General features: G+C 51.3%; 1 protein-coding gene across 2 annotated transcripts in view; it reads right to left on the bottom strand.

Moving 5' to 3' along the window:
• TMEM40 (transmembrane protein 40) overlaps positions 1-12,946 on the bottom strand; it is a 48,886-nt gene that overhangs the window by 29,006 nt on the left and 6,934 nt on the right. The window contains exon 1 of one of the 2 annotated variants that reach the window (XM_030840925.2): positions 8,672-8,737. The exons of the other annotated variant lie outside the window; for it this stretch is intronic. The gene's annotated coding sequence lies outside the window, so the exon portion shown is untranslated. Of the gene's footprint in view, positions 1-8,671; positions 8,738-12,946 lie in introns of those variants that run through there. 2 annotated transcript variants of the gene reach the window in all.

The raw sequence follows: 12,946 nt of genomic DNA, 5'->3' as shown, positions 1-12,946 counted from the left end.
CAGTGGGCTGGTGAAGGGGTAGGAACCCCGTGAGGCTGGGGAATCATCCAGGGCCTTGAACGCTTGGCTAATGGCCATCTTTCCCCACAGGTGGACTGAAACGTCACCCCTGAGGGCCACCAATGTTGGACCAGCTCAGTTAAACACGCCCAGGGCAGGAAATGGGATGGGAGGCCCTGGGAACAGAAACAGCAGCTAAGAGGGGGACAGAGCCGACAGAGGGGTGGAAACTTACTGATTTTGCCCACCTGGCATCGAAGCCCCTTCTGGTGATTGCAGCAAAGGACAAAGTCAGAGCCCTGGATAATCTCCAGCTTCCCAAGCCACCCCAAACAAGCATGCGCCCTAATTCCAAGCACATCCTTGTCAGGCAGACACTGCTCCAGGACAACCGTATGGGAACTCTGGAGGGGTGACTGCCCTCCACCCAGGCTAGACCATCAGCTTCTCCCTCCCGGGAATCAGTCTTGTGACGTGAGTGACACAAAGCCCTCAGTCTGTGGGCGCTGGTCTCCCCTGAGACAGGGCCCTCTTGTTTCTGCTCCTGGGCACCGTCTTCTCTGCAGTCTGGCTCCTCAGAAGTTCCCTCTGTTCTGTGAGACCTCCGTATCCTCCCAAGAAAGTCCTGTTATGGTAGCCTGTGGTGGTTTCTGTTACTTGCAGCCAAAGCATTTGAGATGAGATGAATGCGGGGGGAGGGGCTCTGAGAGTGCAGGCAGAGCGAAGCGGGGCTCGCTGGGCAGGCCAAGGTCCACAGATTTCACTCCAGCCCCCAGGGCGGGACGGGCAGGGCCCCTGAGGCCCCCCACCCCATTCGAGGTGTTCTGTCTCAACTCCAGGCTGGGCTGGGGAGCTCCCGGGTTTCCCCAGCACTGTAACTGCCCAAGCCAGTTGTCCTGAAGATCTTGCCCTAGAGGCCTGTACACTTGATGAGGACAGAGACCATCTTGGAGCTGGTTCAGCTCCTCACTGGTTTTCTATTTCTTCTGTAACAAATTCCCACAAACTTAGAGGCTTAAAGCAACACCTGTATAGCATCTCACAGTTCTGTAGGTTAGAAGTCCAACACTGGTTCACCGGGCTAAAATCAAGGTGTCAGCAGGGATGCCTTCCTTCCTGCTCTAGGGGAAATCCGTTTCCTTGCTGCTGCTTTTTCTCCTTCCCCTTTCCCTCCCCCTCCTTCTTCATTTCCTTGCATTGTCCAGCTTCTAGAGGCCACCCACATTCCTTGGCTTGTGGCCCCTGCTTCCATTTTCAAAGCCAGCAATGTCAGGTCAAGTCCTCACACTACACTGCTCTGACCTCTTCTGCCACCCTCTTCCCATTTAAGGACCCTTGTGATGACACTGGCCCCACCCAGGTCACCCAGGATCATCCCGTATGTGACGGCCAGCAGATGAGCAACCTTAATTCCATGTGCAATCTTCATTCCCCTCTGCTGCATAACCTAACAGAGTCGCAGTTTCCAGAGATCAGGACATAGGCACCTTTGGGGGCTATCACTCTGCTTATCACAGTCTCTCCACCACAGTGCGTGCCTCAGCCCGGAGCACTCAGATGCTGACCATCTTCCTTCCTAACTTCTCTGACTCCACCACCCTCCTGGGCCCCTAAGCTCCAAAGGCAGGAAGGATGACACGGCTCCTCCCTCCACAGCCAGCCAAAGCCCAAGCCTGTCTCATCTTCCCTTCAAGAGGAGCTGGGTTCTCTACTCCCACTGCCTCCCTCCCAAGAGATCCTACAAGGGGACTGAGGGTTTGGGACTTGGTCATAACTGTGTTCCTGTCCCTGTACCTTTGCTGCCAGGCTCCACTCAGCTTCTATAAAATGGTGTGTTAATATCTATCCTCCAGAGTGTTGCGGAGATAAAAGGATATCGCGCCTACAACAAGCCTAGAATACTGGCAACTTAATAAATGACAGTTTCCCCTTCCTTTCCCATGCTCAATGTCTCTCAAATTTGGGTAATGGTCAGATGTCCTTGGGAGCACTGTTGACAGGGCAGACGCCCAGGACTCTCTCACTCAGAGCGTCTGGTGTTCAGAGCAAGGTTAGGGTTAGGGTGTGGCTCAGGGAAATCTGTACCGCTAACAAAGGCACCACATGCAAGGCAGAGTGTGGTCCACTGAGGCCGCCAGAAACTCTCCCCTGAGTGTTACAACAGTCTCCCAACAGGCTTGTCTGTCTCTGGCCTCCCTCCTCCAAACATGTTGCCGCACTGCCCTGGCCTTCAGTTCCCACACATGGAGAAGCTGGGCTGCACCCTGCAAGGTTCTTCCAGTTCGGACGTTCTAGGATACTAAAGCTCTGGTCCTGTTAAAGCAGTCAGGATTCATCCACTCAATCGGCAAAGGCGCTCAGGGTTGATGTGACCCAGGGGAGGGCCCAGAAGAGCATGTTCTAACAGTAAGATACATACAGTATCTTGTGGGGCCCTTGAAATGCTCCAAGAAAAAAGTGTATTTTATGTTCAAAGAAGTTTGGGCAACACTGCTTTCCATAGCCCCCCACCCCACCCCGGAGCTGCATGAAGTGCAAGTTGTACATTAAAGGCTCTGAGAAGGCCTGCAGGATAGAAAGCTCTTTCACTCTAGTTAATCCAATCCTTCCCCAAACTACACAAGAGCATAGTCCTTTTCCCCAGAATGTGGTTCAATGTCTTTTGGTACAGCTTTGGGAAATGCCATCTGCTTCAATCCCTGCTGTGCCTGGGGCCCGTCTTTTTGTCCTAGAATCCAGGCCTGGGCACTCTCGCTGCCCCCTCTGGACACTGCCAGCTTCCCAGGTCCAGAGTTCCTCCGTCAAGCAGGACAGTTGGGGAGGGGAATGAATCAGAAACAGACCCTGGGAAGCCAGAGGCATGGAACAGAAACCGTCTTTTCAGAGCTCCAGATCCCAAGGTATGGGTGGGAAGTCCTCTGGGCACCCTCAGGGCAGGGGCTGGGAGGAAAGAGAGTTAGCTGCTGTGAGACCAAGGGCCTGGCCGGGCCCTGCCACCAAGCCCTGGGCACATCGCTTTTCTCTTCTAGGTCATTTTTCTCATCTATGAGACAAAGAATAGTGTCACTCACCAAGGGTTTTGGAGCTCACCTGGGGCTGTGGACAGGACAGTACCTAGTAAAATGACATGCTCTTAGCCAATACTCTGTACTGAGAGGTATCTTGATTAAGTCACTCTAGCAGTGGGGTCTGACAGAGCCCACTCCAAATCGTGCCTCATCACTTTACTCCCCAGCTCGGTGACTTTGGGCAAATAACTTTACACTCTGAGCCTCAGTTTCCCTGTCTGTAAAATAGGGATTGTGTCACTATCTTGCAGGGTCGCTGTGAGGATTCAGATAAAATGGACTTAGATTCTGGGCTCCCTGGGATTAGGAATCACGTTTTTCTTGCTACTATATTCTAGCCCCTGGCTTAGAGAAAGTGCTTCAGAAAAAGAAGCCGTAAAGTGCTGGATTTAAGAGCTTAGAGAAATAATGTTACGCCAGCAGTGTCTCAGCATCTCCCCCTTCCCTTTATAAGATCCTCCGCTTGCTCCCGTCCCCCTTCTTCTTCAGCCCGCTACACCTCCTGCCTCAGCCTCACCTCCCACCTCACCTCACTCCCCAGGCTTGGCCCTCTCTCTCTTTCCCCAAGCTTGAATTCCACATAGTTACAGCCAGGAGATCAAAGCTGAGGCCCAGAGAGGGCAAGGGGCTTCCCCACAGGCCACGAAGCAAATGATAGGAACTCGGATCTGAGGCTGAAGTCCAAGCACAAGGGGACCCTCACAGAGGAAAAGAATGAAGACGCCACCGTTCCCACCTCCTCAGCCGTTTGTCTCAAGTCCATCCAGGCAATTTAATGGTGGGATAACAATCCAAACTGCTCAACCAGCTGCCCACAAGCTGGACGGACCTGTCACGAATCTGGGTGAACCCCGTGGCCACAGCACATCCAAGGATGCAGTGAGGGCCTGAGAAGTGGGGATGGCACCGAAAAAAGAAGGTAAAAGGGACAAAAATCCAGTCTGTGCAGAAGGAGGATGGGTGGGCCCAGCTTGGAGGCTGTTCATACAGAAAGACCTAGGATTTTAAAAACACTCTCTGAAAGACAAGTACATTTCAGCACAAGCATCTGACTGGACTCTAGCACACAGCGGGGTACATAACCAATGTCTGTTAAAGTGAAATACGAGCCAACAAGGTGATAGAGCAACAAAGCAAAGCTAACACAGCCTTAGGTCATATTAACAGAAGCACAGAGTGTACAGTGAGGAAGGTGACCTATACCTCACCAGCTCCTATCCTAGGCTCAATCCTAGGTCCTGAACAGAACAGAGTCTGGACAAACCAAGATAATCTGGAGGATGTGAGTGGTACGGAGACCACATCCAAGAGCAGTGGCCGGAGGAGCAGGGTGCTCAGCCTAGGGATGAGAACTGCATGAACAGACCTGGTCACTGTCCCCAGGTCTCTGCAGGGCTCCTCCAGGACAGGACGACCAGGTGGGGCTGTGAGCCCAGAGGGAGGGGTTGGGACCTTGGGGAGTCACCAGGGCAGATGCCAGCTCAATATGTAAAGGAATTTTCTAAAAATGAGAGCTGCTTTGAGTGGTCATGAGCACCCTGCCATGAGAGGTGGCAAGCGAAGGTGTGGCAGAGGTGGGCTTAGATGTCTTTAGGTCAGAACCTATTAGTCTCTCAAATAATAATCTCCAAAGCACAGGAGGAAAATATTAGCTCTTTATTTCTACTTAAGTTTTAACTAAAAGTAGTTAAGAGTATATAGCTCAGGGCTTCCCTGGTGGCGCAGTGGTTGAGAGTCTGCCTGCCGATGCAGTGGACACAGGTTCGTGCCCCGGTCCAGGAAGATCCCACATGCCGCAGAGCGGCTGGGCCCGTGAGCCATGGCTGCTGAGCCTGTGCTCCGCAACGGGAGAGGTCACAACAGTGAGAGGCCCGCGTACCGCAAAAAAAAAAAAAAAAAAGAGTATGTAGCTCAACCCTGATGTGCACCCTTGGCCATATGTCAGACACCCAATGCCATGTCCATTAAGTGGGGTCTCCAGAGGCCAAAGGCAGCCCACAATGCAGACAGGTTTGCTATGCCCATGTCTTCTGTTCCTTTACATTCAGCCTACTGCTGTATACTGTAGTGTCCTGGTGGCGGGTTCGGTGGAGCTGAGGATCAAACAACACAGCTGTAACTGAATCAATCCCTGTAGTGTGGACAAGTGGCTTCTAAAAGTCCCTGCCAAGAAACCATGGATGGAGATAACGCTAATCGAGAAAGTGCAAGCCAGCGACAGGAAAAGTGTAGGACAAACCCACCACCGCTCCTAGTTCAAGCCCTACAACAGCCACCCTAACGTTGAAAACAATAAAGAATGGCATCTCACATACACATTATTGCTGACTGAAATCATAGTAAGAAAACTCCTTGAAAGGTGGACTTCTATCCACTACTGTTGGTGATGAAATTCACTCCGAATATATACTGGGCCTTGAGACATTAGTTAATTGTCACAGTACTTGTATATAATTTCTAAATCCATATATATATATATATATATATACACACACATATATATATACACATATATAAAATGTTGTGGGTGCCTAAACATTTTTCTTTTTTTTTTTTTAAATTAATTAATTTATTTTTGGCTGTGTTGGGTCTTTGTTTCTGTGCGTGGGCTTTCTCTAGTTGCAGCGAGCGGGGGCCCCTCTTCATCGCGGTGCGCAGGCCTCTCACTGTCGCGGCCTCTCGTTGCGGAGCACAGGCTCCAGACGCGCAGGCTCAGTAGTTGTGGCTCACGGGCCTAGTTGCTCCACAGCATGTGGGATCCTCCCAGACCAGGGCTCGAACCCGTGGTCCTGCATTGGCAGGCAGATTCTCAACCACTGTGCCACCAGGGAAGCCCTAAACATTTTTCTTGAGCAGAGAGTGACATCAAAAAGTGTGACGGGGCTTCCCTGGTGGCGCAGTGGTTGGGAGTCTGCCTGCCGATGCAGGGGACGCGGCTTCGTGCCCCAGTCCGGGAGGATCCCACATGCCGCGGAGCGGCTGGGCCCGCCAGAGCGGCTGGACCTGTAAGCCATGGCCGCTGAGCCTGGGCGTCCGGAGCCTGTGCTCCACAACGGGAGAGGCCACAGCAGTGGGGGGCCCGCGTACCGCAAAAAAAAAAAAAAAAAAAAAAAGAGTGTGACAAACACTGCTCCGGATTCTTAGACCCAGCTAGACACTAGGGGGATGCTATTCCCTGTTTAGGTTTGGGGGTCTAATCAGATTTGTTTCAGATTTAGAGACGAAGAAAAACCAGGAGGGAGTGTGCTCCTCAATAAACTTTTTTGAGGCCCCCAAAATGTTTGAAGAGGAATGGGAAGAAACCAAAAACTCTGAAAAGAATTTTCCCTGGCTCTAACTCTCCAAGGTGGGTGTCTCGTTAAACAGCCAGTGCCAGGCCAGGCTCCTCTTTCTCAGCCTCTCAGGCCAGTTTCTCTCTGTCTCTGTCTCTTCTCGCTCTCTTTTCCATCTTTTTCTCTTGGTCTCTCACATTCCCTCCCTCTCTCCCTCTCTCCCTCTCTCTCTCTCTCTCTCTCTCTCTCTCTCTCTCCCTCTCACACACACACACACACACACACACACACACACACACACACAGACAATTGACAATAGCAAAAACCAGAAAGGAGGCACCCAGTGAAAGAGAAAGAGCTTTCTGGCTCTTGAATATCAGACAGACCTGGACTCAGTTCCTAGCTCTACCCACCACTGACTGTGAGATCACTGCAAGTCTCACCCATTCTGGGAGCCTCAGAATCCTCCCCTGGAATGGGCACGCCTACAACTCAACAATAATATGACATCCTAATTTTAAAATGGCCAAAGGATTTCAACAGACATTTCTCTAAAGAAGATGTACAAATGGTCAATAGCACATGGAAAGTTGCTCAGCATCATTAGTCATTACGGAAATGCAAATCAAAACCACAATGAGATACCACTTCATATGTGCTAGGATGGCTAAAATAAGAAATACAGACAATAACAAGTTCTGAAGAGGACGTGGAAATTTTGGAGACTTAACGTATTGTCAGTGGGAATGTAATATGGTGCCGCTTGGGAAACAGTTTGAGCTCCTTACAATGTTAAACATAGTTTCACCATAAGACCTAGCAAGTCCTTAGTATTATATCCAAGAGAACTGACAACCTGTGTCCGCACAAAGACTTGTACATGAATGTTCACAGCAGCGTCATTCATAATAGCTAAAAAGTGGAAACCACCCAAATGTCCATCAACTGATGGATGGATAAACAAGATGTGATATAATCATACAGTACAATATTATTCACCCAAAACGAGGAATGAAGTGCTGACACACGCTAAAACATGCATAGACCTTGAAAACATTATGCTAAGTGAAAGAAGCCAGTCAGAAGAGATCCCCTATTGTATGACTGCATTTACATGAATTGTCCAGAATAATCAGATCCATAGAGACAGAAAGTGGATTAGCGGTTGCCAGGGAGAAGGGGACATGGTGAGTGACTGCTAAAGGGTATGGGGCTTATTTGGGGAGGATAAAAATGTTCCAAATTGGACAGTGGTGATGGTTCACAACTTGGTGAATAAACTGAAAACCACAGGCTTGTACACTTTAAAAGGGTGAACTTTATGGCATGTGAATGATATCTCCATAAGGTTATTTTCTTTAAAAAAACACAACTTCCCACATACAGCTGTTATGAAAGTGAAATGAGCGGTCCCCGGTCCTGGCATGTGGCCAGCGTGTGAGCGATGTCTCCCTAAGAAGGTGGCCTGGTGAGGAGTTCAAGGAACAGGGACCCTAGCCTTTTAGAGGGCTGCACCAAGTTCTGGGAGATCCAGAGACAGGAGAGGGGTTCGTTATTACAGATCCGCTTGGCTTGGACTCCAAACAGGACACACACACTCCTGACTTCACTTTTCTCTCAGTTTCTAAACAAACCAGGTCAAAATGATAAGCACAACCCCATAATCTTTCTTGTCCCCCATAAAAGGAAAATGGGTTGGCTTCCGGCCCAAAGGCTGCCTCTGAGGAGACAAGCCGGGATGCTCTGAGCACAGGTGGGTCCTCCAGACTCGGGGTGACGGCCTGGGGAACCGGGGTGGCTGGGGGCTCCCTCTAGGCCGCACCCTCCACCCCGTGAGCCTCTGACTTCAGCGGGTCTCCCAGCGCCTCCAGCTCTCTGTTCAGCACTTTTTCCCCAGAGATGCCTTTGAGCCCGAGGCCAGGGCAGCTTCTGGGGGGAACAGGAGGGCGGCTGCCTTCACTCGCCGGTCAAAGCGCAGAGGCCGGGCGTCTGTGAGGAAACACCCTCCAAAGCTGTAAGTCCCACGAGGGCAGAGTGGGAGAAGCCTTCCGAAACTAGGGGGACCCTTCACCTCACGACGGGACGGGTCGCCTGCGGGGGCGGGGCACGGGCTGGCTGGAGGCTCACAGCACCCCTGGAGAACTTCACCCTCCCCTGATTTTCCAGAGATGGAGACACAGGCGCTCACCCAGCTGGGAAGCCACTGAACTGGGACTCAAACCCAGGCCCACAGGTAACCACAAAATGTCAGGCCTGTTGAAGAGCCTGTTCCTCCCCAGTTCTCTTAAAAATCACCCCCATCCCGCCTCTCACGCTCCGCGTACCCCTTACCTGTGTTCCCGAGGCCGGTGTGGGCTGGAGCCTAGCGGCGCTCACACTCTGGGGGCGGGCGGGGCGGGGCCGGGAAGAGGGCAGAGAGGCGGGGCCGCCCCCCTGACAGGCAGGGGCGGGACGTGACGTCGCCCTGGGCCCCACGCTCACCCGCCCACGCGCCCACGCTCAGCCGGGGGGCCCTCCTTCCTGCGGTGCTGTAGGCGCCAGGCCTTCCTGTCTGACTTGACTCCCCCCCGGATGTGCCAGGAGGGCAGATGGGGCGGCTGCAGACCCCAACCCGACCCGGGCCGGGGCCATGCCCTCTGACTTCAGGGGTGGTTACGTGGGGGCAGTCGTACCACCCTGACGGTGCCAGGCTCTGGGCGGGGAAGAGGTGGCGTGTCCCAGATGCTCCCCACCCGCCTGGGTGAGGCCGACTCAGGGCCCAGCCATGTGGGCCAACCGGATGCTCCCCCAGAGGAGTGAGGTGGGGCTGGCAGCATAAGAGGAGGCCCTGGGGCTCAGGGCTGGGTGGGGGGACTCCTGTGGGTGGGACTGGCAGTGCCCTCTCCTGGTGAGGAAACTGGGCAAAGGCTAGAACATCCACTGCCTTGTGGATCCCAACAGGGTAGGGGGTGGGGACTGACCTCTCAAAGCTGAGGCTGGTCCTCTCACTCATCTCTCAAACATTCTGGAAGCAGGACAGTAAACAAGTCCTGCACTGCCATGGGGAGCACCCTGAGGGAGACAGGCCACGACAGCCTCCATGCGGGCAAGGCCCAGGGAGTGATGGGTTCCCAGGAGGGCTTCCTGGAAGAGGAGTCATCTAAGCTCAGGAGTCATCCTTGGAGTCATCCTTGACCCTTTGCTCTCTCATACTCTGGTTCTGACCTATCTGGAAAACCCTGTTGTCCCCACCTTCATCATTTACTGTATCCAGCCTCTTTGTTCCATCGGCTTGGCAACCACCCTGGTCTGGCCACCACATCACTAGTCTCTATGCTCCTGTCTGTTCTCATCATGGCAACCAGAGGGATCTGGTTAAAACTCAAGTCAGCTCATGTCCCTCCTCTGCTCAGCACCCTCCCAGGGTTCACACCTCACTCACTCCCGTATTTACACAGCCCTGTATGATGTGCCACTCACTCCTTGTTCTCTCTGATCTTGATTTCTATGACTTCCTCTCTCCCTCTGCCCCAGCCACCCAGGAATGTGCCCCAAACACTCCAGTCAGGCTTCCTCCTCAGGGCCTTTGCACTGGCTGTTCCCTCTGCCTAGAATGCTTTTCCCTAGACAGCCACCTGGCTCCTTCCCTCACTTTTTCAGGTCTCTCTACTCAAATGTCACCTTCTCCAAGAAGCCTTCCCTGACACCCTGTATACAGTAGTAACCGCCTGCACCACCTTTCCCTCGCATCCTGCTTTACTGCTCACTGTCTGACACACCGTATATTTTCTTGTTATGCATATTTCCTTCTTATGTATTGGTTTGTTCCAGGATGTGGGACAGTGTCCAACACATAGTAGGTGCTCAATAAATTTTGTTGAATGAGTGACCTGAAAGGGTAGCCCAAGATGCGTTCCAAGGGTATTTGAGGCAGAGGGAACCAAGTGTGGAAAGGTTTAGAGGTAACAGGCACTACTGTGTTGAGGATCTGTGAATAATTCAGTACAGCAGGAGAGTGGGGGGCTTGGGGGCTGGAGGAGGGGAGAAGGGAAAGCAAGAGAGGCCTCAGAAGCCAGACCAAGGAGGCCGGACCTTATCATGAGGGTGATAGGGACACGATCAAATCTTACGTTTCAGCCAATGATTTGGCTGCCGTACTGTGGACTGGCAGGCAAGACATGAGGGGCAGGAACCTGGTAAGCATGAGCCGTGGCAGGGCAGCTGAGTACTAGGAACAAGGTCACTGCGCTGTCCAAAACAGTAGCCACCAGCCACGTGTGGTTACGGAGCCCTTGAAATGTGCTGGTCAGAATTGAGGTGTACTGTAAGTGTAAAATACACACTGGATTTCCAAGTCTTGGCACGAGAAAAAAGAATACACAATAGCTCCTTAATAACTTTTGTACTGATCACCTGTTAAAAAGATAATATTTGAATATAGTTGGGTTAAACTATATTATTAAAATTAGTTTCACCTGCTTCTTTTTGCTATTTTTAATGATGCTACTGGAAAAATTTTTTTAATTTTGTACACAGAGCTCACAATATATTTCTATTGGACACTGTCGATTTAGAGGGTAGAATGGACAGGGCTTGGTGGCTATGGGCTGTGCAGGTGAGGGAGACCTTTGGTCTAATTGCAAGTCTCCTCTCCCCTCCAATTGCTCCTTTTTGATGAGATCATGCAGGCCAGAGGCATAGAGAATGAGCCACAGAGGAGAGCCAAGAGGGTTAGTTTTCATTGCAACATAAGCACACACACACAAGTCATATCTTCACAGTAAAAACTCTCTAGAAATGAAATAGGTTGACAGAATAGGCAATGAGACCTCCATCCCTGGAAGCAGAAACTTGAGAACCACCATTACACAAGGGAAAGGAAGTTGAGCTAATTAGCTATTCTCAAAGTGTGGGTCCTGGACCAGCAGTATCAGCATCACCTGGAAACTAGAAATGCAAATTCTCGAGTCCCACCCTAGTCCTAATGAATCAGAAACTCTGGAGGTGGGACCGCAATTTGTATTTTAACAGCCCCCCCACCCCCACCCCGTGGTGATTCTAATGCTTGTACATGTTTAAGAACCACTGGTCTAAATAATACTTCCTACCACTTAAAGGTTTCAGTGACGGGCACATAGTAGGTGCTCATAAGACCCAGTCATGACCTTGTGTTTGCCTCCTTCTAGTCCCAGGTTAGGGTACTTCCCTTCTCTGAGCAAATAGGAGTTCACCTCCTGCAGCATCTGGCACAGGGTGGAGGCACAATCTCAGGGCATTTCCTACCTCTCTGCCATGGGCGGATCTCCAGGGCCACGACAGAGCTGCCAGAGGCGCAAGGCAGGTCCAGCTCAGCTCCATCCTGAGGTGACCTCACTGCCCTGCATGTGTGTGTGTATGTGTGTGGGGGGTGATTCATGGGGCAAAATCCCACCATCCTGTGGCCACAGCTGACAGCCCCAGGGAGCCAGCTCAGCAGCTGAGTGTGGCATCTGGCTTCCCTGCATTCTAGAACTGACAGCCAGGGGGGCCCCCCTGACTCAGCAGGCATGTGAATTCTGGAGGCAACAGTTACACAGCTTGGCCTCAGTCTCCACATCCATAAAAATGGGGAGACAGCAGTCCCAATCCATGGTGAGATTATTTGTATGAAGTACTCGGGGCAGTGCCTGGACACAGTCGGCCCTCCCCAGGCCTTGACACTCTTGTGATGAGGCCCTGGGATCCCTCAGGCTGATGGGAACTCCCCAGAGACTTCTTGGGTCTGAGAATGATACCCTGTGGGTGTAGAGGGCAAAGAATGTGCCCCTACTATGAGCACCCTGGAGCCTGGTTCTTGACATGAGTTTTTACTTACTCAGCAAATGGATGCCTCTGAGGGCAGGGCCTGTCTTAACCACATTAAAACATTTATTAAATGAATGCTCTAAATCAGGGACTATCGCCCATTTCATGGATGAGAAAAGTGAGAATCAGAGGGGTGAATGATTGCTCAAGGTGATGTAACTGGGATGTGGCTAAGTCAGGACTTGAATCCCGGTTTCCTTGACTTCAAAGGCAGGACTTTTTTCACCCCTCCATGGAGAAACTCCAACCTAACCTCATTTAGAAGCCCCTGTATGTGTCATTTAAATCCATGTTTGAAGAGGTAGCCTCTGGCCTAGATTGGACTCTTTGCCACTCCATATTCTTTGGGAAACAATGGCTGTATCTGATGCAATTTGAGATGGAGTTTAAAATATTCCTAAATCTAGATTAAGCCTGACTCACCCTGGGCCTCTGGATCTCAGTGGTTTCAACTGTTGGTTCTAAGGAAAACCTCTGCAGCTGAAGGCAGAAGTTGGACCTGGTCACCCTGAAAGTCCTCTGACTCTCAGATGCCAGTGCCTCAATGCCTCTTCTAAAGAACAAGGACTAAAGTTAAATTTTTTTTAAAAAGGGGGGGTGGCGGGGAAAAGGTCAACCCTAGCTCATTCTGACAAATGCAAAATGAGGGTTCAGACTCAATTTAAGTGGCTTTCAAACTTCCTTTTTCTTTTTTTAAGCAGAAAGATCCTTTTAACAAATAAAATTTAAGACGTTCTAGAGGATCAGAATGGACTTCTTTCTAGTTCAAGTGGGGATCTTGGG

The sequence above is a fragment of the Globicephala melas genome, chromosome 11 (genome assembly GCF_963455315.2).
Source record: "Globicephala melas chromosome 11, mGloMel1.2, whole genome shotgun sequence".
NCBI lineage: Eukaryota > Metazoa > Chordata > Mammalia > Artiodactyla > Delphinidae > Globicephala > Globicephala melas.
This window is presented reverse-complemented; position numbering and strand designations above follow the sequence as displayed.